Source organism: Camelus bactrianus, chromosome 1 (genome assembly GCF_048773025.1).
Source record: "Camelus bactrianus isolate YW-2024 breed Bactrian camel chromosome 1, ASM4877302v1, whole genome shotgun sequence".
NCBI classification, from domain to species: Eukaryota; Metazoa; Chordata; class Mammalia; order Artiodactyla; family Camelidae; genus Camelus; species Camelus bactrianus.
Window position 1 is genome coordinate 126,541,038 of NC_133539.1, and position 22,764 is coordinate 126,563,801.

Here is a 22,764-nt window from a genome sequence, read left to right on the forward strand (position 1 = left end):
TTGACTCCTTCTCCTGGCTGACACTTACTCTGTCCTCACGATTGAATGTAGAGCCCATTTCTTCCAGGAAGTCCTCTCTGATAATGTCCTTTAGGTCTTGGCATGGCTCCAACTATAGCAACAGTACATGGTGACCAACTGGGTGTTTGCCCACTCCTTTGAAACCACGAACTCTTGGTTGCCACGTGGGAAGGAGTGAGAGATTACAAGAGGGGTGGGGGAAGCATAAAGCAAAAATCACAGCCCAAGTCCCAAATTCAAGGATTCTTTCTCAGAAAAAAGTATAAACTATTTTGCACCTGTGCAATTTGGCTACTATTTTTGTGGCTTGTGGACAGCAAGAGCTTGGTGTTCTAGTCCAAAACCCGGGTTACATGCAAAGAAATGTATATATTCATATCCAAAGGAAACCAGAGCTGTTCAACAACAGTTTGCAGTTAGAATAGAAAGGAACTTTGATAAAGGCAATCTCTCTCTCCCTCTTCTTTCTTTTCTGGCATCATATAATTTTAGAAGTATTTGCGTGACTAAGAGATGGCTACAGCCCGTGATTCTGCACTGGAGTGTTTGGGGCTGAGGAAGCCCAGATTACATTGACTGCATAAATGCAATCACACCAACACACTGATCGGTGCCGTGGTGGTGGAGCTGATGTTCCAAAGCAGGCAACCTTACTCTGTAAGAGAACTCTAAATAGAAAGTAAGAATTGCAATGTTCTGTACTCAATTTCATTCGATATATGGGTCATTAACTGATAGAATATCTTCACTAATGTAACCCAAAAATAAATTGTCAACGTCGATTTTCTTCATCTGACCGTTTTATGCTAACTTTGGTTATCAAACCCTCACTCCATATGGAAAGCTCAGGCCTATGCTGCAGCAGTTACATCCCGTGGAAGAAAGCCGAACAAGGGAGAACTGGAGAGTTTCCCTTCAGAAGCTGCTAAGTCTGGTTTTGCACCTATACGTCATTTGCAACCAAGTCATCGGCAAGGAGTAAGACCTTACCTCTGTGTGGCGAAAAGCACTGCGGTGCTTCTGAACCATCAAAGAACACTGAGCTTTGTGAAACTGTCCTGAGACACTTAAATCGTATTTTTTGTGAAAGGCTCCAAAACTGACCCAATTCACCAATCCAGGTACAACACAGAGGTACCGGAATTAGTAGAGAGAACATGCCCTTGAAGTCTGACAAGGTCCTGCTTGAATCCTGCTACAGCATTGACTAGCCGCTAAACGGACCAATTCCTTAACCCCTCTGAGAAGGCTTCCCAATCCGCAAAAGGGAGCTGCCATCGCCCAACTGGGAGGCATGGATGAGAATGCAACACGCAAGTAGGGCTGCCGTCTGGTACCTGACACGGGGACTGACTAGCTTCCCTCCGCTGCCCTTCTCCCCCTTTAAACTTGCAGTGTTCCCCCTGGTAAGGATCAAACCCCTGGAAAAGACTGCCCGAATCTTCTGTGTATCCCTGAATACATGCATTACTCTTAGTAGGCCAGAAAAACAACTGCCTCCTCCCCAGTCTCTATCAATGTTCTTAAGAGTCTGGGTATTTTTAACTCAAATTTTCAGGGAGACTATTCCAGAACTTTGCACGCACCATTCTCCAGGTTTGCTCCCCTCCCAGTGCCCATCTCTTCTCACCTCAGATCCTCTGTCTGATTGCCTTCTGTTCATTGGAAATTGAGTCCAGTAGGGTGGCGACTCCCAAGGACGCCCTCCCTCCCTCACAGGTGAGTGTGACTACTTTCTCCCCACTCCAACTCCAGCTTCTTAGAAGTCTACCCTCCCGGACCCTGCAGAATCTGCGTCTTCCCAAGACACACACGTGGCCATGAACCTCCTTTCAGATTCCTTCCAGGCTGGCCCTGCCCAACCCCCGGCCACTTAAGGATAAATGGCATTAGTTTGAAAATCGCAAACGCCGCAGACGGACACACGAAAGCTGCATGGTCTGGGCTTTCCTCCAACCCAGGCACAGCCCTGCCCCCCCTCAGCCTCAGTCTGCAGCTCTCAAGATGATCTAATTCACATGCGCGTCTGTGAACACCAGCTAAGAATGACGACTCCCAACGTGTATCTCTAGTCTGGCTCCTTCACCTGAGCCCCAGGGCCTTAGACCCGAGTGCCTCTTTGAAGTCCTAACTTGGATGACAAATGGCATCTTAAAAATGCCTCATGTCCGCCATTTACTCTGGAATTCGATTCCTGGCAGGTACCTCCCTGACACCCCATTTTATTAACAGCCCCAGCACCCACCTATGTGTTTTAGGTCACATTCAATTTCCACTGTTCCCTCCCCCAAGCCCTGCCCTGGAATCAGTCCTGTTATATCCGTCACTAAGCCCATCTCAAGTCTGGTTCTGCAGGGACCACGGCTGGAACCCCACAAGCTCACAGCATGGTGCACTGACTCACAGTCCTCCAAAGGGTGCTCCCTGGAGGGGGAGGCATCTCCTGCCACTGGTCACCTCAGAAGGCACTGTATTCTCACAAAGGAGGCCCAGGAGAAGGGACTCAATGTTCTCCCGTGGTCTTTTGAAGGGCCCGAGGTGTGGGGGAACTCCTAATTAGCAGAAACAGTTGTCAGTAAGCAGACGAGGATGGAGGAACCCAGGCCAGGCTGTTCTCACTCCGACCCCTGGGCTCTCGGGAGACACGGGAAAGGCCTGTGTCCAGGGCATAGCCCGGCCATCACCGATCCCAGCCTGCATTTGCCAAACCGGACAGACTAGACTCCTTCTACTTGCGACATTTACTTCTGATCTGTTCCCCACCCACAATGTGATGGACTCCTTCAGATATTCTCTCCTGTCTGAAGCGAGACAAATTCAGTGAAAAATGAAGTGTCCACATTTGGACCAGAGCATGAAAGGAGAAACAAGGCCTCATGGTCAGCATGATGGTGGTGGCCAAACACTTTCACCGCGTGAGATGAACCATGGTGGGGGTGAGAATCCAAGGTCCTACGTCGGCCAAAGCATCTTCCTTCACAGTTGACTGGGGTGTTGGAGACTCACTACCGCAAACTAACGACAAGGCCGACAGTGGTGGACGTCAGCTGCAACAGACACAGAGTCAGCTATTTACTGCCAACATGGGTTAAAAGTAAAGGCCGGTGCAGGGAGGCCTGCACGGCTGCTGAGGCAAACCACATACCCGGCTCTGAATGCCCACTGGCTGGAGCAGGGTGGAAGCTACGGTCCCCTTTAGCAGTCCCTATGTCCACCAGATCCAGGTGAGCCAGCTACTTAGGGGAAGGACATGTTGTCCTGATACTCAGATAAACCAGCCTCGTAAAGTGAACAAAAAAGTGGCATGGATTTTAGACCAACTTCTGCCTCTTTGTGAAGGCAAAGTAAAGTAAATAGCACGGGAAGAAAAATGCAAAAAAAAAAAATTAAATAACAAAACGGTGACTGCTTCCTCCAACAGCTGCTCACCCCCGAGCCTGCCACTTCCTCACCAGTGACCGCCGGCCAGGCAGCGCTGTCACGCGCGTCACACAGCGACAGCCAGGAACCGAGTGCCAAGCACGTTTGTGTAAAAGAAGGAATGTAGCAAGTTGCTGCAGAATTTGACTTTACAAGTTTAAATACTCCATGAAAAACATCCCTCAGCAGCCGCCTAAATGAATTCGCATCTCACTTCTTGAAAACAATCAAACAAATTTAATAAGGGCGCATTTGTCACCAAATATAAGGAGGACCAAACTGGTTCCTTAAAGCAAGGATTTTAAGAGGTATCAAACACAAGTGGGTGATGTGCTAAAAAAAAATTAGAAAATAAAAAGATGACAAGGATAATACATGGATTAAGGCAGCTGTTAAGTTTTTGCTTTTTAAAGCGATGGAGACAGCACGGAGGGCTATCTATCTATTTCCAATGCAGGGTGTGCACAGCCCACATTTTCAGACGCAACAACATGCTCACAGGGCAGTACAAGAGAAAAAGGAATAAAGAAAAAGGAAAAGAGGAACAAGAGAAAATTAGAAACACACAAGAACAAAAATGACTTTGACAGCACGTACAAGAATTTACGTGAGTGTGTGAGGCCAGGGAAGCGGGGATGGTGAGACCCACCCTCACCTCCTGCTCCAGGGAGAGCAGGGGCCTGAGGGGAACGGCGCTGCCGGGGGACCCCAACGTGGTCAGCGCCCCTAACCAAAACTCCACATACATGGGTCTAGGCAGGTCTTAAGCTACAAATTGTGGTCACATTTCAGGCTGGACAGTTTTATGCACTTCCACCAAGAGTAGCAGGAGAGAATTAGGCTCTGTTCCTGCACCAAAGCATTGTTTAAAAAATTAATTTCTGCGGAATAGTAAAAGCAACAATGGAGTAAAAGTGACTGGAGGAGAACGTGCTTGACCCGAGCTCACTGGCCTCGTTATCTCACTGACGTTAAGATGCTGGCTGAGACCTTACTGTACCAAAACAGACAGACGCACCAGGAGGGAGGTTTAATGCGCTGCTATATTTTGATGCCGGGAGCCATGCCTGGTACACGAGGTTCTGGGTAAACAATGGTGACTGTGTCAACCACTATGGGCTAAGCACATATCCAGCTACTCCTCCAAATCCCAAGGGCAGACTTCAAAAATCAAAAACAAGCAGGAATTCTCTGGTGGGTCCGTAGACCCAGAGCCAAGTAGTTGCTGAGCAAAAATGTCACCAGTGCCTCCTGTGACAAAACAGGAGGCACTGGCCTGGGGGCTGGGGCAGGGCTCCAGGCTTCCACTGTTCACCCACCAGTCTGTCCAGGGGGAGAGGGTGGTCCCTGCTTATGTTGCACCGATGCACCTACCTTGACTGACGCCTGGTGGATCAGCAGGAGGTGACATGTGAGGTGAACGGAGCCAGCCTCTGTGTAGCACGGTGCTGGCAGCTGTGCCCTCAGCAGTGCCCAGGCTCCTAAACCTGACACCTCATCTCCAAGGAGCAGATGGTGAGTGCGGGCATGTAGATCACAGGGCCCTGTGAGGACAAGAACAGATCATGGCCACGACGTGCCTTGCCCCTTCTTTAAGCATGTCCCGGAGGAACAGGAAATTCATCCAGAGCCCGCTAGGCACCTCACGCAGGTGGGACTCGGGTCCTCTTGCCTATCACTCACAGGGCTGATCTCATATTCTTTTTATCAATTCTCTGGCATCTTCTCCTCCAACTTACCAACAACCAGAAAGTAGAATCTGATCTTAGATAAGTTCAAGAATCACAGAGCACCGCCTCCACAGCGGGCACGGCAGCACGTGCCAGGTCGTCTGACCATCACCTGTGGGACCGCCATGAGCGTCTCCAGACTCAAGGACCGAGGCCGTAGGCCGGGGGTACACAGATTCCCTCACTCTCCCCAGCAAAGGGGGACCACCCCCCGGCAAAGGCATCTCACCCTCTTCTGCCCGAGGGACAGCACAATAGATACATGGGGAAACAGAGCAGAAGTTGGGGGGGTTAGGCAGCCCAGAAGAGCTCGTCTGTAATTCCGAGGCAAAGTGGGGCCGTTGACTTAATCACAGGGACAAAGTGAGGATGAACATTTCTCTGCTCTTTCCCATACACTGTGATACGCCTTTCCCTGCATAAGGAGTTCTTTCGGAGGTCCCTGGTGGTGTTTCTGATGTCCTAACATGGCATGCTGCCTGTCGGGCAGGAAGAGAGGGCCTGAGCCGAACAGGTGCTGAGCCTGGGAGGCAGGAGACACTGTCTCCAAGCCAGCTCAACCAGCGCCTCGTTCTGCCTCTCGGGATTCAGCATCTCATCTATAAGCAAAGGGATGAGACTGTCCCAGGAAACGCTGCCCAACAGAAATGAAATGAGAGCCATGTAAAGAAAGTTTCCCAGTTGCCACATTTAAAACGGTAAACAAAGAAACAAACCAACAAACAAAAAACTAGTACTAGAAACTGATTTTAAGAACATATCTTACATAATCTACTGTATGTAAAATACTATCATTTTGACATGTAATCAATAGAGGAAGTAACAAGATAGTATATATGCTTTTAGTAGACAAGCCTCAGCGTCTCATGTGCATTTGAACTACAGCACATCTCAGCTCAGACCAGCCTCCTCCCCAGTGCTCCTAGCATCAGTGGCTGTGGCTACTCTATTGAACAGCAACTCCAGGGGTCCCACCAGGGTCCTGGCTGAAAAGCAGGAGTAAGTGCTCTAACACTATCACTAAAAGAATCTCTCTGAAACAAAGGCGGATTCACTTTTAAATGTCTGTAAACCGGTGGGCTGCACCTCCCTCCCCCCTTGGATACAAAAGAGTCCTATTCCGTGCTGATCCCTTTCTGGATGGAGAGAAGAAACCCGGCACACAGCCAGGGTGGACTGGCCTCCAGGTAAACTTACCTGCTGTCTGTGTCCAGTCCCATGAAGTCCTCCTTCTCAAACGGCATGCAGAGGAGTGGGATCTTGTCCCCAGACTTGTCAGGGGCCCCATCCAGCCACTTGGACTTGAGCAAGATGAAGAGTGACTCAGTGAAGTCCTCGATCCTCTTCTCCACCACTCTGCAGTCCTCATAGATTGAAGGCCACGTCGGTGCGCGGCTGCTTGGCTTACCTCCCCATGCAGCACAAAGACAAAGAGCTGAGAGTCATTAAGCATGATGCCATACAGCTCCTCTGCACGTGGAGCTTCTCGAAGGCCTTGGCCGAGAGGCAGTCGGTAATGGTGACAAGGCCCACAACCATGCGGTGGGTCTGGAAGACGCTCCATCCATTCTTGGGAGCATAGTGGTGCCTGTAGTGCGTAGAGAGTGCGCCCTGGGAGCTGCACGGGCTGATCTGGCTCACCAAGGAGGTTCGCTTATAGATGCAAAAGAAATTCTCCTCTGAGATGATCCCCACTGGTTTGACCACCACGGGAAGAGTCTCATAATCCTCAGCAAACTGCACGTAGTCAGGGATGCTCATGTTGCAGGCCCTGCCGAGAGGGGAGAGGAGATCGAGATAAATATTGTGCTGTGGGCTGTGGGCGCCTCTGGGTTGCGGTGACCTGGTGTGTACCAGCCAGAAGGCAGGGGAAGCCCAAGCAAATCCAGGGGTACAGTTTGACCTTCAGAGCCTGCACATGGCTACCGTAGCTCGGATCACTTTACCCAGCTTTTTGTCTAGGCTTCCTGCCCATGCAGAGAAGGGTCATTTCTTGTTTTCTGTTTCAAAGCACCTAACAAGGCCCTGATGTGAAGTCACTGCTCAAAAATGCGGAATAAAGAAATGAAAAAAGGAACTGCTTTCCGCAACCCCCTTCAGCAGAATATAAAGAAAAGGACAACAGTAGGAACAAAAGATCTGGATTTCAATTCCAATTTAATTGAAACCCTAAGCTGCAGAATAATGGATAAGAAAACTTGCCTTGGGGAGGAGGGTACAGTTCAGTGGTAGAGCACATGCTTATCATGTACGAGGTCCCAGTACCTCATTTTAATAAATGAAACAAATAAATAAACCTAATTACCCTCCTCAAAAAATACTTTTTAATTCAAAATTCAAAAAACACCTTGCAATTGACACAACATTGTAATCTTGACTATACTTAAATTAAAAAAAAAAAATCCTTGCCTTACAAGAATTTATCTGGATTACGGAAGTTTGCAAATGTAAAATGCCTAGGGTACCACCTGCATAAAAAGGGGTGACTACAAATTTACTATCCCTCCTTTATGAGCTATATTTCCTTTGGGGTGGTAATAACCTCTCAGAGCTAATTTTCTCAGATTTAAAAAAAAGTAAATATTACCTGATTCTCAGTACTGCTGAAGAATCAGATAACCCTATGAAAGCATCTGACCCACAGAGGTTACTCAATAAATGTTTGTTGAATGAATGAATAAACAAGCAAAATGAATGCTGCTCCCTGCCACAGACCATCATAATGGTACTGCTTGGAAATCCCAAGCCCACGTTCCACCCGTCCCTACACTAACCATGTGGGTGACCTGGGCAGGCGTGTGTGCTTCTCTAAGCCCCAGTTTAATCGTGAATAGAAATGATGGCAATAACACAAACCTCAAATTGTTAGTGAGTCAGTAATGAATCGTACCCCAACTTTGCAAGATGGAACCATTAAGGAAAACTGGGAAAAGGGTCCATAGGCCCTCTCCATATTATCTCTTACAACTACATGGGAATCTACATTATATCTCAAAATAAAATTTCTACTTTTTTAAAGAAGCTATTGAGGTTAAATGCGCTCACTGTCTCAAAAAAGGAACACACAGAAAAAATAGGACAATGCCCAGCACATGAGATACACTCAGTTAACATTCCCACTGAACCCACAGGTCCCTCCAAATTCAGAGCAAGAGGATGGGTCCTCGTGGCAAGAGGCCACTGCACCTGAAGCTAACAAAGCTAAAGGTGCTCACTTCCAAGAGTCCCTGTCACCACCCTTGTTCTAATTTTCTATTTGTAATTTTTTTCCTTTTTATTACATAGAAACTCCCAATTGCATAGCCTTCACCTGACTAGACATCAAGATGCAGCCCTTCAAAACCTGACCACAGAGATCATGATGGCAGCCCTTCTTGGTGAAACAATAAAATGAAAAGCCTTTTCCACAAGACCTCTGTGTAAATCTACTAGGGAACTTCATCCTGGACTGAGGAAGAGGACTGGGTAGGAGGGGGCAAACTGGGACATAGAGAACTATGGGCTACCTGACCCACGATGGACTTTAGACTCAACCATCACCCTCCAGGAAATTTAAAATACACAGCTACATAGTGCTATGGGCAAGAATTTTTTTTTTTAAATCCCTGAATCCCTTGCAGGTCTTGTTTCTACTGAGACACAAATAGATTATGTGTATATTGTTTCACAAAAGCCTTAAAATATTATCACCCCAACTTGACACATCAAGAAACTGAGGTAGAGAGGTTTGTCACATTGTGCAAGATTAAAGTGAGGCCACGAGAGACATCATATTTAAATCCAAGCCGCTGCTACAGTGCTCACACTAGAAAAAGTGACATACTGCCCCTTTTCTGCCCTCTCCCTGCAATAAATCTCTGAAGAGTATTTTCTGTGCCACCTGGAATCACAATCACATCAATTTTCCACAAAGAACTATGTGACTCCTTGCAGGAAGTAACAAAATCTAAAGTGTTGGGATGGGAGGAGAGATTTGCATTTTCTTTTTCTCAAAGGAAATATGGCTTTAAAAGAAACTGAAAAGCACTTATCTAGTCTAAGCCCTCATTGTGCAGAGAAAGAAACGGAGGGTCAGAAAAGATGAGGAAAGGGCCTTATTAACAAATATTGCCTCAGCACAGCACCAAGACAGCCCTGGGCACTACTGGGGGAGGATCTGGGAGGACCAGGAGATTGAGTGTTAGAAAACGGAAAGAGAAGAAGCATACAAGGCCCTGTCTCTACACCACCATACCATGAAATTCCACCAAATTACCCAGTATGGGGGCAGCCAATAATAAGGTGGGGTAAACAGGTTACAGAAACCTGGAAGTCTCAACCATAGTGGAAATTCCAACATTTACTATGTTTTTTTTCCCAGTTCAAGCATCAACTCAGTGGGCACTCTGTACCAGGGACTACACGAGGCCTGGAGTTCTCCCAAATACAGATCTCTATTACCACGTGTGCAAACCACATAAAGGCCACCAGAAGAAAAGCGCTCACAGATAACATGGAATTACTGAAACTGAAAGCAGCCAAAGAGCATATATAATTAGGAAAAATGGTGCTGCTACAAATGGACTCATGGACATAGAAAGCAAACTGTGCTTAGCAGGCAGGAAAGGGGAGATTAACAGATACACGTTAATAAATATAAAATAAATGACAAGGGCCTACTATATAGCACAGGGAACTATATTCAATTTCTTGTAATGAGTTCTACTAAAAACAATATAATACATATGTATATACATATGCATATGTTTATAACTGAATCTCTGCTGTACACCTGAAATTAACACTGTAAACTGACTACACTTCAATAAAAAATAAATTTAAAAAATAAGTAAAAATAAAAGCAACGCCATTAAGAAAAAAAAGAATACTGTAATCCCCTTAGCTGTAGGTGCTGGAGAATCCTGGTTGCAAGCACCAAGTCCACTGGATCACTCCAGCACTGGCTGTCACTCTTTCTGACCATTAGAGTGTCACTTGGCTTCACGGAGGTTACTTTTCTCTTCTGTGAAAGGCTACAGTAGCAACTAACGATGTATAGAATCTCATCATTCACAAGCCCAACAATTAGTGAGGACTTCCCATTCGCCAGGCTCTGGAGAGATGAAAAGATACAGTCCCAGATATATTCATGGGTAGAAGAAATTTATGCCATAAAGACATTAATTCTTCCTGTTTTGATACACAGATTCATTGCAATTCGGATTAGAATTCCTACCAGATATTTCATGGAATGTAACAAGTTATTTTATGGTCAGGAATAGGCATGAAACTTCTTTAGAAACACCACTGAGGAGGGGTGGGTATGTCACTTATTTTCACTGGTCTTTCTGATGTGATGAAAACGTTCTGGAATAATAATTGTTGCACAACTGTGAATATGCTAAAAGTTGCTGAATTGTACCATTTAAGTGGATGGACTTCATGGTGTGTGAACAATATCACAATAAAGCTGTTATATGAAAAATTATTTCTTGACAATTATTTTTCCCTCTATACTACTAGTCTGCCCCACGATTTAAGAAAAACAAAAAACCAAAACAAACCAAACTGTGCCAGGAGCTCTTTAGGACTGCAATGTCCCTGGGTCTCCAACGCCTCTGGTGGTGCTGTTCCTGTTAACGCACCCTAGCTGGGCTGGGCTAGTTAGGGACTGTAACTATCTTTTTAAAATCGACGGTTACACGTTTCACACTGGGAGTGGGAAGGAAGGAGCATGTCACAACCACATGCCTTCAGCTCATTTTTAACTGAACCAAGCCCTGCTTTCAACACTGTAATCCCTGGCACTATAAAAACACGTGACATCAACAAGCACCGCCATCATAACACCTGAAAGTGTTCAAGGTACTTACCTGGGGCAGAAACACTGAGGGAGGAGACAGAAGCTCGCTCAGCACTGAGGATCCACTTTCCCGACTCCACCAGAAGCTGGGCTTTACAGCCGGAGGCTCTCAGCCCAGGGAGCAGCGCCCACGCCGCTGAGATTGTCCTCAGGGAGCAGGAAAGGAAGAGCAGGGCAGCCCCGGGGTCGCGGGGCAGGGAAAGCGGGCGGGGGGTTGGTGGAAACGCGGGCTGCAGCCCTGCTCGGAGGCCAGCCCCAGCCCCAGCCGCCTGCCCCCGTTCGGGTCCGCAGACCCCGCCCGCCCGGGACACAGCCCGCCCAGGGGCGGGGATGGGCCGGCGGCCGAGGAGAGGCAGCCCGGGAGGAGAGGACTCGCGGGCGGGAGAGGGGAAGGGGACGCCAGCAACGGACTGAGGCGGGCCCGGCTGGGTGAGAGGCTGCAGGTGCACACCTGGCCATGGACAGGTGTGGCCGGGGCGCCGGGGTAGGTGGCGCGGGCAGAGGGGTCTGGCCAGAGCAATTCAGCTGAACATAGGCTGACTGGCGCCCTGGGGGGCTGAGACATGCCGACCGCCCTCCCGCAGCCTCCTGACCCCTTTCCCGGAAGCCCCCCTCCTTGCACTTCCACAGCCAGAGGCCCCGGCCCCGGGCAGGAGCTAAAGGCCTACCGGTCGACAGAGCTAAGAAGACTTTGGGGCCGATCCCCGGCTCGGTGCTGGAGCTTCCAACCCGCGGTCCAGCTGGCACCGACTGCCCATGCGCAGGAGGGCCAGCGATCCACTCTGGGTTCTGCGAGAGAAGGTGGGGCAGTGAGGGAGGAAGAAGATGGGAGGGGGGAGGAGAGGAGGGGAAAAGTGGAGGGAGACAGATGGACCGGAAGAGCAGAGAAAAGGGATGGATCTGGAGAGGGGAGGGTCGTAGCGGAGATGGAGAGAAAAAGCTTTACCTCTGGGGGCACCCCGAAAGAGGCTGCAGTACTGACTCTGTACCATTCTGTTACCCTTCAAGGCCCGCAGCTCTTGTTTTACCTCTCTGATCCAGCCCTCCATCCGATGCTTCTGCAGAACCCCTATGGGTATCACACCCATTGCCCCCACGCGGAGCTGGGTTTTCTTTTGGTCTGGGAACCAAGCACCCGCAGGTGTTGTCGCTCATAACTACCTTGGGAAGAGTACCTATTCCCCTTTTACACGCTGGGAAACAGGCAGGCATGATCTCTGCCTTAGTTCCACTCTCCCAGGTGTTGGGCTGGTGGGGAGCGGGGTGGTACAAGATCAGAGCCCCAGACAGAGCAGACTGCCTGAGTGTTGGTGCACAGTCCCCATCCCTCCTGGGTAAACCACACCCCACCCTAGTGGAACCATCAAGGGCTCACAGTAGTTCCCTGGGTGTGGGAGAGCTATCCTCATGTAAAGGAAAAGCCCAGCTGGGCTAACAAGCTAAGTCACAAATCTAAGTGTGATAAGTGTCGGTTTACTGATCTAAATTCTGCTGGGCTAACTCGTAAATCTGAAGTTTAGTATCAGTTTACTGGGCTAACAAGCTAACTCATAAATCCAACCTCAACAGGTGTCAGTAACGTGATCTATTACAAGTTGATAAGCTCCAGTGTACTGATTCCTTGCTTTTTGTTGTTTGAGCCTTATTGGCTAATACCCCTTACTTGTAATTAACCCTTTAAAACCTCATGTGCATGTCTTGGAGTTGCTCAGAAGTTCGGAGCAGAAGCCCCTCTGAGCCCGCCAGCATAATAAATCTGAGTACTCCAACCCTCCCAGTGGTGCTTGTTTCTTGGCTGGCCTGTTGTTTCCATAACACTCAGTTCCAGTGCCCGGCTTGCTAGGTATATAGGAGTGCTACCAAATCCAAATTCATTCTCCTCAGTGCAGGACAGGCCAATAAGTTGGGAGACCAGGTGTTGGGGCAAGGAATAGCAAGTCTCTGTAGACCTAGATGGCAAACTAATGTCCTGGAAAACCATCTCCCCAAGTCAGAATTCAGGCTCCTTTCCTACGTGCTTGGTTGTTGCAATCTTCCTAGTGTAGGAATTCCTTGTTGTTAGAATCCTTTGTTCTTGCAGCTATCTGCCTGGGTCAAATCTCTGTAAACCTCCAACAAAACAAACGTTATTTTTTATTCTGTAATTTGTTATCATTTTATGAATGAAAAAGTGTTAAATATCCTTAAAGGTCAGAGCCTTCAGAATAGGCTCTTCTGTATATTTCAGGCTCTAAGCAACATTGTTTTACAAGCAAGATGAAGACTAGGAGACAGAGCATAGGGTTAAAGTCAAAGTAACAGATCTAATATGGAGTCAGATTTGTTCTGTTCTATTACCCGGGCAGAATCCACTTGAGGATTTAAATCCCTTTAAGTTAAAAATAACTAAAACTGTAAAGGAATTTACATACATAGTTGGGAATGTGCATACCATATCTGGGAAAGCATCCAAAGGATAGTAAACAGTGGCATCTCCAGGGAGGGCTGGAAGAAGAGAGGATGAGGGTAAACTTCTTTCACTTGTGTATTTTTGTGCTCTGTTTGAATTTTTTTTAACCATTTGCATGTATTTCTTTTTTAGTTAAAAAAAAAATGTGTAATGGAGCAAAGGAGTAATTAGCTCAGCAAATACAGCAGCCATGGAATCACTGAGTCATGACTTTTGACTTAAGCCAGGAAGCATTTATTGACTCTCTCCAATGTGCCCAGTGCTGTTTTAAGACTTCTTTTACTATTATTATTTATTAATATTATTACTATTATTATTATTATTATTATTATTTTTATTTTATGAAATAATAACAAGGTATCCCTCACCCCTGCCCATGGCTGGTGTGAAACCAACTGAGTTTTTATTGAGTTGTTTTCCAAGGAGTAGAGATGAGTTATAAACTGAACACTTCTTCAGGGCAAAACAGGCGGAGTGGTTTTACAGCACTCCAGACAGCTATGAAGGGTTTTCAATAAAGGTGCCCAGAGGCTGAGAGAGAAAGCCTCCAGGGCCCTACAAAAAGCTGCCCAAACTGCCTTCTCCATGGCACTACTGAAGTAGGAAAGAACAAATCTGACTCCATATTTGATCTCTTCCTTTGACTTTAAGAAAACCACGTTAATACGCTCCGGTCTTTTCATGGGTTATGATGTCACAGAGGAGACGGACAGGTCAACAAGGGACCACTCTGCCGTGATCACTGAGCCGGGGAACGGGATGGGCGGCAAGATGTATGACGCAGCCATAGCAGTGCCCGTGCTTCTAGGCAGGTAACCAATGTCGCCTCGACAAGGTGTCAAATACTTGTGCCCACGTCCTAATCACCTGACGTGTATTAAAGAGAAATGGAAACCTATAAAAGTCCAATACCCTTGGTGGGTACACCGTCCAAAGAGCAAAGTCACAGTTTGACAACTGGCCATCCCGGCTCCCTGGGAATCATTCTTGGAGAACCTTAGAAACCACTCCTCTGTCCTTAAGAAGTGCTGCATATTTGTCCTATCTTTGGCTCAGGGATGGAGCATGTTCAAATGAACTTTAATGTCTGCACAGATTTGACTGTCTTTCTCCAGTTTCACGTGTCCATTCTAAAGAGGCCTGAGCTAAGTCCATCCTCCGTAAGATCTATTCCCTCCAGTGACTACTCATTGAGCCTGCAATTAAAAGCCAACTGAACAAGACTGTCTGTCCTCAGCTAAAAAGTTCACCCACCCTTCACTGCTTTCTTAATCTCCTCTCCTGGCTAATTGCAACAGACTAACACCTCCCTCTACCAAGCTCCCCAACTACGTCAGTTTTTCTCCCCAAAGAGAAAGTAAGGTCCATAAATGAGGAGTCAACTCCATAGTCACCTCTGAATTCCTAGCATATAGTAATGTTAATAAATAGAACTATGATTATGGCTTCTTTCCTTTAAAACATTTCCAGTTATTTGAATGAGACCTTGGAAGAGAGGTGTTTGCCGTCCAGTATCTTGATCCACAAGACTCTGGAGGCCTTTTTCGGAATGGCTGCTCACTGATTCATTCAAACCACAGCTTCTCATTCCAGGAGTAGCTGTGCTTCTCTGCCAGGAGTTTGTGGTCACTCTCATGCCAGAAGAGCTTTAAACTATATCCTTACTTTGGATTTGTAATTTTTCCCCTCTTCCAACAAAATTGACTTTCCTTACTGTCTTGCCTTGAGGAATTTTTTTTCCTAGTTCACCCTTTAGTAAACCATGCTTCTCGGAATGGGCTTGGCCTTACATATGATCAGTCATCCAACTCCCAGTGTGAGAGGCTTCGAGCTCACCTGCTGCCCTACTGTCAAGGCAACTGAAACTCAGTACAGGAGCCAACAGGCACCCCAGGGCTTCTAAGGCTCATGTAACACCCAGAATCCCTGCTTTCTGGTTTGTCTTGGCTTCTGAGGATTTCCCCTCACTTTCTTGACAATTAGCTGTGCAGCTTGAAAGATGAGGAAGGAAGGTTTTATTTCTTAATCCGCATTTTAAGAAACTTGTGTAATGAAGGTTTTCATAAGTTTCTACAACCCTCCATTGCCAAAACAGAAAACACACTAGATATTTTCTATGTTTAGCTATCATGTGTATTTTTCCTTTTGTTTTCTTAACTGCAAACAGACATCTTTTAATTAAAAAAAATTAAGGCCCCAAATAGGAAAGAGAAAGGGCATACAAAATTAAAGGGCAAAGACAGAAAAATGATAAGTACTCTACAAGGTTAATATAATACTTACTCTATGGATCAGATCAGCAATTCTCAGTAACAGCTAATTGAAATATGACCATGAGGTAAAAGGTCTCTCTTGTCAGGATACGGCTAATAGAAATTAGAATTAAATCAACAAACTAAAATTCTAAGTCTGGCAAGGTACAGAAGGCTACCAGCAAAATGTGTCGTCTTCTGGAAAGGAGGGAGGCTCAACAGCTCTTTACAGTGGAGCCTGAGCCCATGGGAGGTCGGTGAAGTGAGCTCTGTAAGTACCCAATTAGCAAAGTGGGTGATGAATAAAGAGACTTGAGCTTTGATGACAGAGATGATACTACTATTCACTTGTCCTGTAAAGTATGTCTTCACGTTCAGTGATCACTACCTCAGCGTCCTCAGGGATTAAGATTATAGGAAAATTCACAGCCTGGGCCCAGACCTCCTCTTTGAGCTCGTGACACTGCACTTAGATGTCGCAAGGGCAACTCCAACTCCACCTGCAAAGAGCTGACTTCATGGTGATCCTCCCATTGCAGTCCTGCCCAGGGCCCCTGGTCGGGGGGCAAGGTCTCTCTGCCTCTCCCAGCTCAGGCCCATCACTCACAGATGTGACTGGACCCCTCTTTCAGGGCCCAGATTTCCTCAGTCACCGAGTCCCTCCACCCACACCTGTCCTACCAGATACTCACTGGCACTCACTCAGCACTGACTCTGTGCTGGGTACCATGCTGCACACTGTGCACACGTTATCTCACTGGATCTCCACAGCAGTCCTGGGAGATCGGTACATCACTGCATTTATTGATTAGATAAATTGTTTCTCTTCCTTGAGTGCATCATCCAAAGTGACACGGCTACTGAGCAACAAAACTGGGACTGAAAACCACTTGAAAATTCTACACTCCTACACCTGGCAGCCACCCTAATCTGACTCATCACATCACCTCCTGCTGAGCCTTCTAAATGTTTCTAAGCATTCTACAAGACAAAAGTGATCTACGAGAGCACCCCACTCCCCTACTTAAAATCTGTCAATGACTGTCCACTGCCCTTAGGAGAAAGCCCCACCGGGCCTGAGCACAGCCCAATGGCCCGGCATCTGCGTTCCCTGCGCGGCATCGCCGCCTCACCCACCACGCAGCTCTACACTGGCTGTGTCCAGGACAGGGATGCTGACTCCGTACAACCCGGGGCTCGTCTCAATCGATCAATGATCACCTTCTTCAGTGTCCACCTTCTTCACTGCTGACTCTCAGAAAAATGTTTTCTCAGGATGAATCAATATCTTTTTCCTTACAACTTCCCGTCATTGATAATGAGCTCCACCCAAAAGAGAGAAGACTTAATTCTCAGTCTCCTTATCTGTAAAGTGAGAATAACAAGAAAATATGTGAGGTTTTAAGAGAAATCATATTCATGTGAGGCTGAGGGACAATTCCCAACATACAGTAAGTACTCAATATGTGCTTACTTATTATTAATAAGAATATAATGCATTCCAGCAACCTTAACTCAATGTTTTATGGCTATGTCCAACAGACTACAGACACACTGTTGGATGAACCACTTTGAGCGGATCAGCACAAGCATACTGGGAAAGGTAAGCGCTGACTCCGGTTACAGCTGCAGCCACCCAGCACTACGGGGCGGGGGCAGTTTCTCAGACTATTACATGTTGCTTGAGCATTTAATTGTCACTAATGAATAAAGACAGGTTTTCTTTAGTCAAAGCTCCTGAAACATAAATCTTCAAAGATTGATGCAAATTAGATTTCAAGTACAACACTCTCTCTAGAAATTATTTGATAATAGTCTTAGCTCCTCTGCACATCAAAAGAGCATGTTCTTAATATATCTGACTACACCGAAAGTGTTGTTTAAAAGAAATTAAGATGAAGCCATCCTAAATAAGCTCTCATTATCATCTTCACAAAGCCCCACCCAAGGGTCTCATTTCTCACTTCCACATAGGTGTTCAGGTAGCTTAACCTGGGTCTTGGTTTCTTATAACATGGGGGTGGGAAAAGTTGTGGATAGATTTATGTTGCAAATATAAACCTAGGGTAGTTGCTGCGTAGAAATCCTAGAAATAAACAAATTGATATATAGTCCTACCTCAAGAAGCTCAGACTTTCCATTTACAACAGCATTAAAAATTAAAAGAGAGATACATTTAACAAAAATTTACAAGATTTGTACATTGAATATTTTGAAGTATCACCAAAACATTTTAAAAGATCTACATATATGGAAGACATCTCATGTTGATGGAATGGTAGACAATATTGTTAAAAATGTTAAGACTCCCCAAAGTGATTTACAAATTCAGTGGAATCCCTATCAAAATTCCAGCTGACTTCTTTGCAAAAATTGAAAAACTTATCCCAAAATTCATATGGAAGTGCAAGGGGCCCAGGACAGCCAAAGCAATCTTGAAGAAGCAGAGCAAAGTGGGATGACTCACTTTAAATTGTATTAAAAAGCTATAGTAATAAGTCAGTATGGTACTGGCATAAGTTTGGATAAATAAATCTATGAGACACAATAAAATCCCAGGGGGAAAAACTTACATTTACAGTCAGTTTTCCACAAGGGTGCCAACAACACTCCATGGAAAGAATAGTCTTTTCAACAAATGGTGCAGGGAAAGCTGGGTATCTGCAGGCAAAAGAATGAATCTGGAATCTGTACCCCCATATTTTATATAACAAATAAAAATTAATTCAAAATGGATCAGAGACAGAAACGTAAAAACTAAACCTATAAACTTCCTAAAAGAAGACACAGTATAAATCTTTGAGGTCCTAGGATAGGCTTTAGTTTCCTAGATACAATACGAAGAGCACAAGTGATAGAAGAAAAAAGCAGATAAACTGGACTTCATCAAAATTAACACCTTTTTGTTACAGAGGACATCATCAAGAAAGTGAAATGACAGTGGAAGGGGGTATCTCAACTGATAGAGGGCGTGCTTAGCAAGAAAAATAAAATAAATCAATACATCTAATTACCTCACCTGTAAAGAAATTGTTTTAATGTTTAAAAGAACTAAAGTGAAAGCACATTCTGCAGAATAGGAGAAAAATTTTACAAAGCATGTATCTAATAAGAGACTAGTATTCAGGATATATAACAAATGCTTACACCTGAACAATACAAAGAAAATCGACCCAATTTTTAAAATTTCCAAGGATTTAAAAAAATACACAAGCGGCCAATACGCATATGAAAAGAAGCTCAGCATCAGTAGCCAAATCAAAATGAAAATGAGATCTTATTTTACAACCACCAGGATGGTTATAATCAAAACATGCACAATAACAAGTGTTGTTCAGTAGGCAGAGATACCTCATATGTGGCCAGTGGAAAGGGACAATGGTGCAGCTTCTTTGGAGAAGTCTGTTGTTTCCTCAAAAGGTTAGAGTTATATGGCTCAGCAATTTCACTCCTACATGTAGAGTCATCCCTTAGTATCCTCGAGGGGTTGGTTTCAGGAACCCCCCATCCTGGATTCCATAATCCAAGGATGTTCGAGTCCCTTTACAATCAGCCATCTGGATCCATGAAGTGGAAACTACAGATATGGCGAGCCAACTGTACAGCCAACAGAATGAAAATATATTCTCACAAAAACTTGCACATCAATATTCATGGCAGTATCATTCAGAGTAGCCAAAGATTACAAACAATATCCATCCATCAATGAACGGATAAACAAAATTACCAAGAATAGTCCCACAAACTTTTGGTCATTGAATCTTTGACAAAGGAGGTGAGAACATACAATGGAATAAAGACAGCCTCTTCAGAAAATGGTGTAGGGAAAACTGGACAGCTGCATGTAAATCAATGAAGTTAGACTACTCCCTCACAGCATACACAAAAATAAATTCAAAATGGCTTAAAGACTTAAACATGTAGACTAGACACTATAAACCTCTTAGAAGAAAACATAGGGAAAACATCTGGCATACATCTCAGCAATGTTCTCCTAGAGCAGTCTACTCAAGCAATAGAAATACAAGCAAAAATATACAAGTGGGATGTAATTAAACTTACAAGCTTTTTCACAGCAAAGGAAATAGTAAGCAAAACAAAAAGACAACCTATGGAATGAGAGAAAATATTTGCAATAAATGAGACTGACAAGGGCTTAATTCCCAGAATATATAAACAGCTTTTACACTTCATAAGAAAGAAAAACAAACAACTCAATCCAAAAATGGGCAGAAGACCTAAAGAGACTTTTCTCCATTGAAGACATACAAATGGCCGATAGGCACATGAAAAAATGCTCAATATCATTATCAGAGAAATGCAAATCAAAACTGCAATCAAATATCACATCTCGCCAGTCCGAATAGCCATCATTCAGTAGTTCACAAACAATAAATGCTGGAGAGTCTGTGGAGAATAGGGAACCCTCCTACACTGTGGTGGGAATGCAGTTTGGTGGAGCCATTGTGGAAAACAGTATAGAGGTTCCTCAAAAGACAAAAAATTGACCTCCCATATGACCCAGCAATCCCACTCCTAGGCACATATCCAGAAGGAACCCTAATTCAAAAAGACACCTACACCCCAATGTTCACAGCAGCACTATTTACAATAGCAAGACATGGAAACAACCTAAATGTCCACTGACAGATGACTGGATAAAGAGGTTGTAGAATATATTTACAATAGACTACTATTCACCATAAAAAAATAATAAAATAATGCCATTTTTAGCAACATGAATGGACCTGGAGAATGTCATTCTAAGTGAAGTAACCCAGAAAGAGAGAGAAAAATACCATATGAGATCGCTCAAATGTGGAATCTAAAAAAAAAAACAAAAAAAGAAAAAACAACCAAACAAAAAGATAAACTTATCTACAGAACAGAAACTGACACAGAGACATAGAAACCAAACTATGGTTACCAGAGGGGAGAGGGTGTGGGAAGGTATAAATTGGGAGTTCAAGATTTGCAGATAGTATGTATAGAGTAAACAGCAAGTTTATACTGTATAGCACAGGAGAATATATTTAGTATCTTATAGTAACATGTTGAAAAAGAATATGAAAATGGATACAGGTATGTTTCTATATAAATGAAGTTTTGTGCTGTACACAAGAAACTGATGCAACATTATAAACTGACTAGAATTCAATGAAAATATTTTTAAATAGACAAAAACGAAAAAAAGAAAAAAGATATTATCAAATCAAAAGAATAAATTACTGATTGAGGCTACAACATGGATGGACCTTGAAAGTTTATACTAAAATAAGCCACACACAAAAGGGCAAATAGTGCCCTTTTAGGTGAAATGCTCTAAGCGTTTATTGTACTATTCCAGTACATTTTCTGGAGTTTTGAAGTCTATCAAAATCAAAATAAAATGTATTATTCATTAAAAACATAAAATGATTCCTCACAGGGGGCTTTAATTATTAAATGCAGAAATGCATGTAAAGCTCCTGGAACAACAATTTGCATGTCCACAGAGAGTCACTTTTGTCACTGCCACTCAGAGGGTGGTGCCAGCGCTGATGAGGGCTGCCTCCACTCGCTCCCCTGCAGAGAGGAGTGAGGGCCTGGGCTCTGACAGGAAGGGTGACCATGAACATGGGTTAGACAGAGCCACTCCCGAGACTCTGCGTTACCCAGCTTTCTTAAACAAACTGCTCCATCTAACATAAACACGCTACAGGGATGGATCTTACAACACAGGGAATATAGCCAATGTTTTACAATAACTATAAATGGAACATAAAAATAAAAATTGTGCAACTATTGTACACCTGAAACTTATATCATATTGTAAATCAGCTATACCTTTATAAAAAATTAAAAAATAATTTAAAAATTTTATCACTTTAGTATTCAATTCGGTTTTTAAGTAACTACTAAACAGCTTAGAAAGTATAAAATATTTAAGTGTGATAAGTTTATTTACATATTTATTTACTTTCAGCCTCCTGCTAAAAGAGAAATTAAACAATATTTTTAAACACAGCTTAACAACCATAACAACAAAAAGACAAAAGTGAGAGTGAAGACAAAATGGAGATTGAATACTTAAATGAAACCAGGGGAAGGTAAAGTCATAAAAATGAATGCCATGAAGTTAGGGTAAGTGTTAAAGGCCGACTAGAAATTCAGCTGTAAGATTCTTGGCAGCTAAAGCAAAAAGTAAAAGATGATGTGATGGGTGGTTGATCTCAGTGGTAGAGCGTGTGCTTAGCGTGCACGGGGTCCTGGGTTCAAGTGCCAGGGCCTCCACGAACAGATAAATACACCTAATTACCTACCCCCTAAAGAGCCCCAAAGAAAAGAAAAAGAGAAATTTGTTTCCTAAAAAAACCTGATATTAAATTTAGATTAAATACTTGAAAAAAAAAAAAAGTAAAATAGAAAAGATGAGTGACACAAGCGATAATGCCCGTGAGATCAATCTGCAGTGGCTGCTGGCACGTCACCATGTACCAAGTGGGAAAATCTGAAACATCCTTCTCACCACTCAGAGTCATCCTCAGCCCACACCACCCCTCCCCCTGTTAAATGCAGGAGCACGGGTAGGGCCCGGCCTTTGCTCTCTCTGTGTCATCACAGTGAGACAGGATGGAAGGGGGCAGAGCACAGCCATTCAAGGAAGGCCACAACAATTAACATCAAAATGGTGAAGGATTCAATCCCCAATAGGCCTTGAGGCTCAAGATGAAGAGATATAACTTCTAGCAGAGCTTGAGCTTCATTATACACCCATTGTAATAGTAACATGGTGAATAACATGCCCCAAGGCACCATGGCCATCCCAAGGCTAGCCACAAAAGGTCACAGTGTGGGAAATGGCCAACTCCCTGGGAATCCCAGCCCCTTGCCCTTAGGCTGCTCAGTCTACTTATTAGCATATGAAACAACCAAGCCCAAGAAAACGAGCAACACAGCGCCACCTCGCGGTCACCACTCTCTCTCCCTCTTCCGAGAAGGCCCACACTCTGTCTGTGGAGTGTGTACATACTTTTAATCTGAGCACCCGAACCCCACAACTCGTGGCCT

The 22,764-nt window shown here is 44.7% G+C and overlaps 1 protein-coding gene across 1 annotated transcript in view; it reads right to left on the reverse strand.

Annotated features, from left to right (window-relative positions):
* Nucleotides 1-22,764, reverse strand: part of LOC141578890 (uncharacterized) — a 190,692-nt gene that overhangs the window by 100,047 nt on the left and 67,881 nt on the right. Inside the window, exons 18-22 of the mRNA XM_074372620.1 lie at nucleotides 16,936-17,079; nucleotides 11,024-11,802; nucleotides 6,369-6,942; nucleotides 4,816-4,985; nucleotides 2,426-3,068 (exon numbers count right to left, since the gene is read on the reverse strand). The gene's annotated coding sequence lies outside the window, so the exon portion shown is untranslated. The remainder of the gene's footprint in view (nucleotides 1-2,425; nucleotides 3,069-4,815; nucleotides 4,986-6,368; nucleotides 6,943-11,023; nucleotides 11,803-16,935; nucleotides 17,080-22,764) is intronic.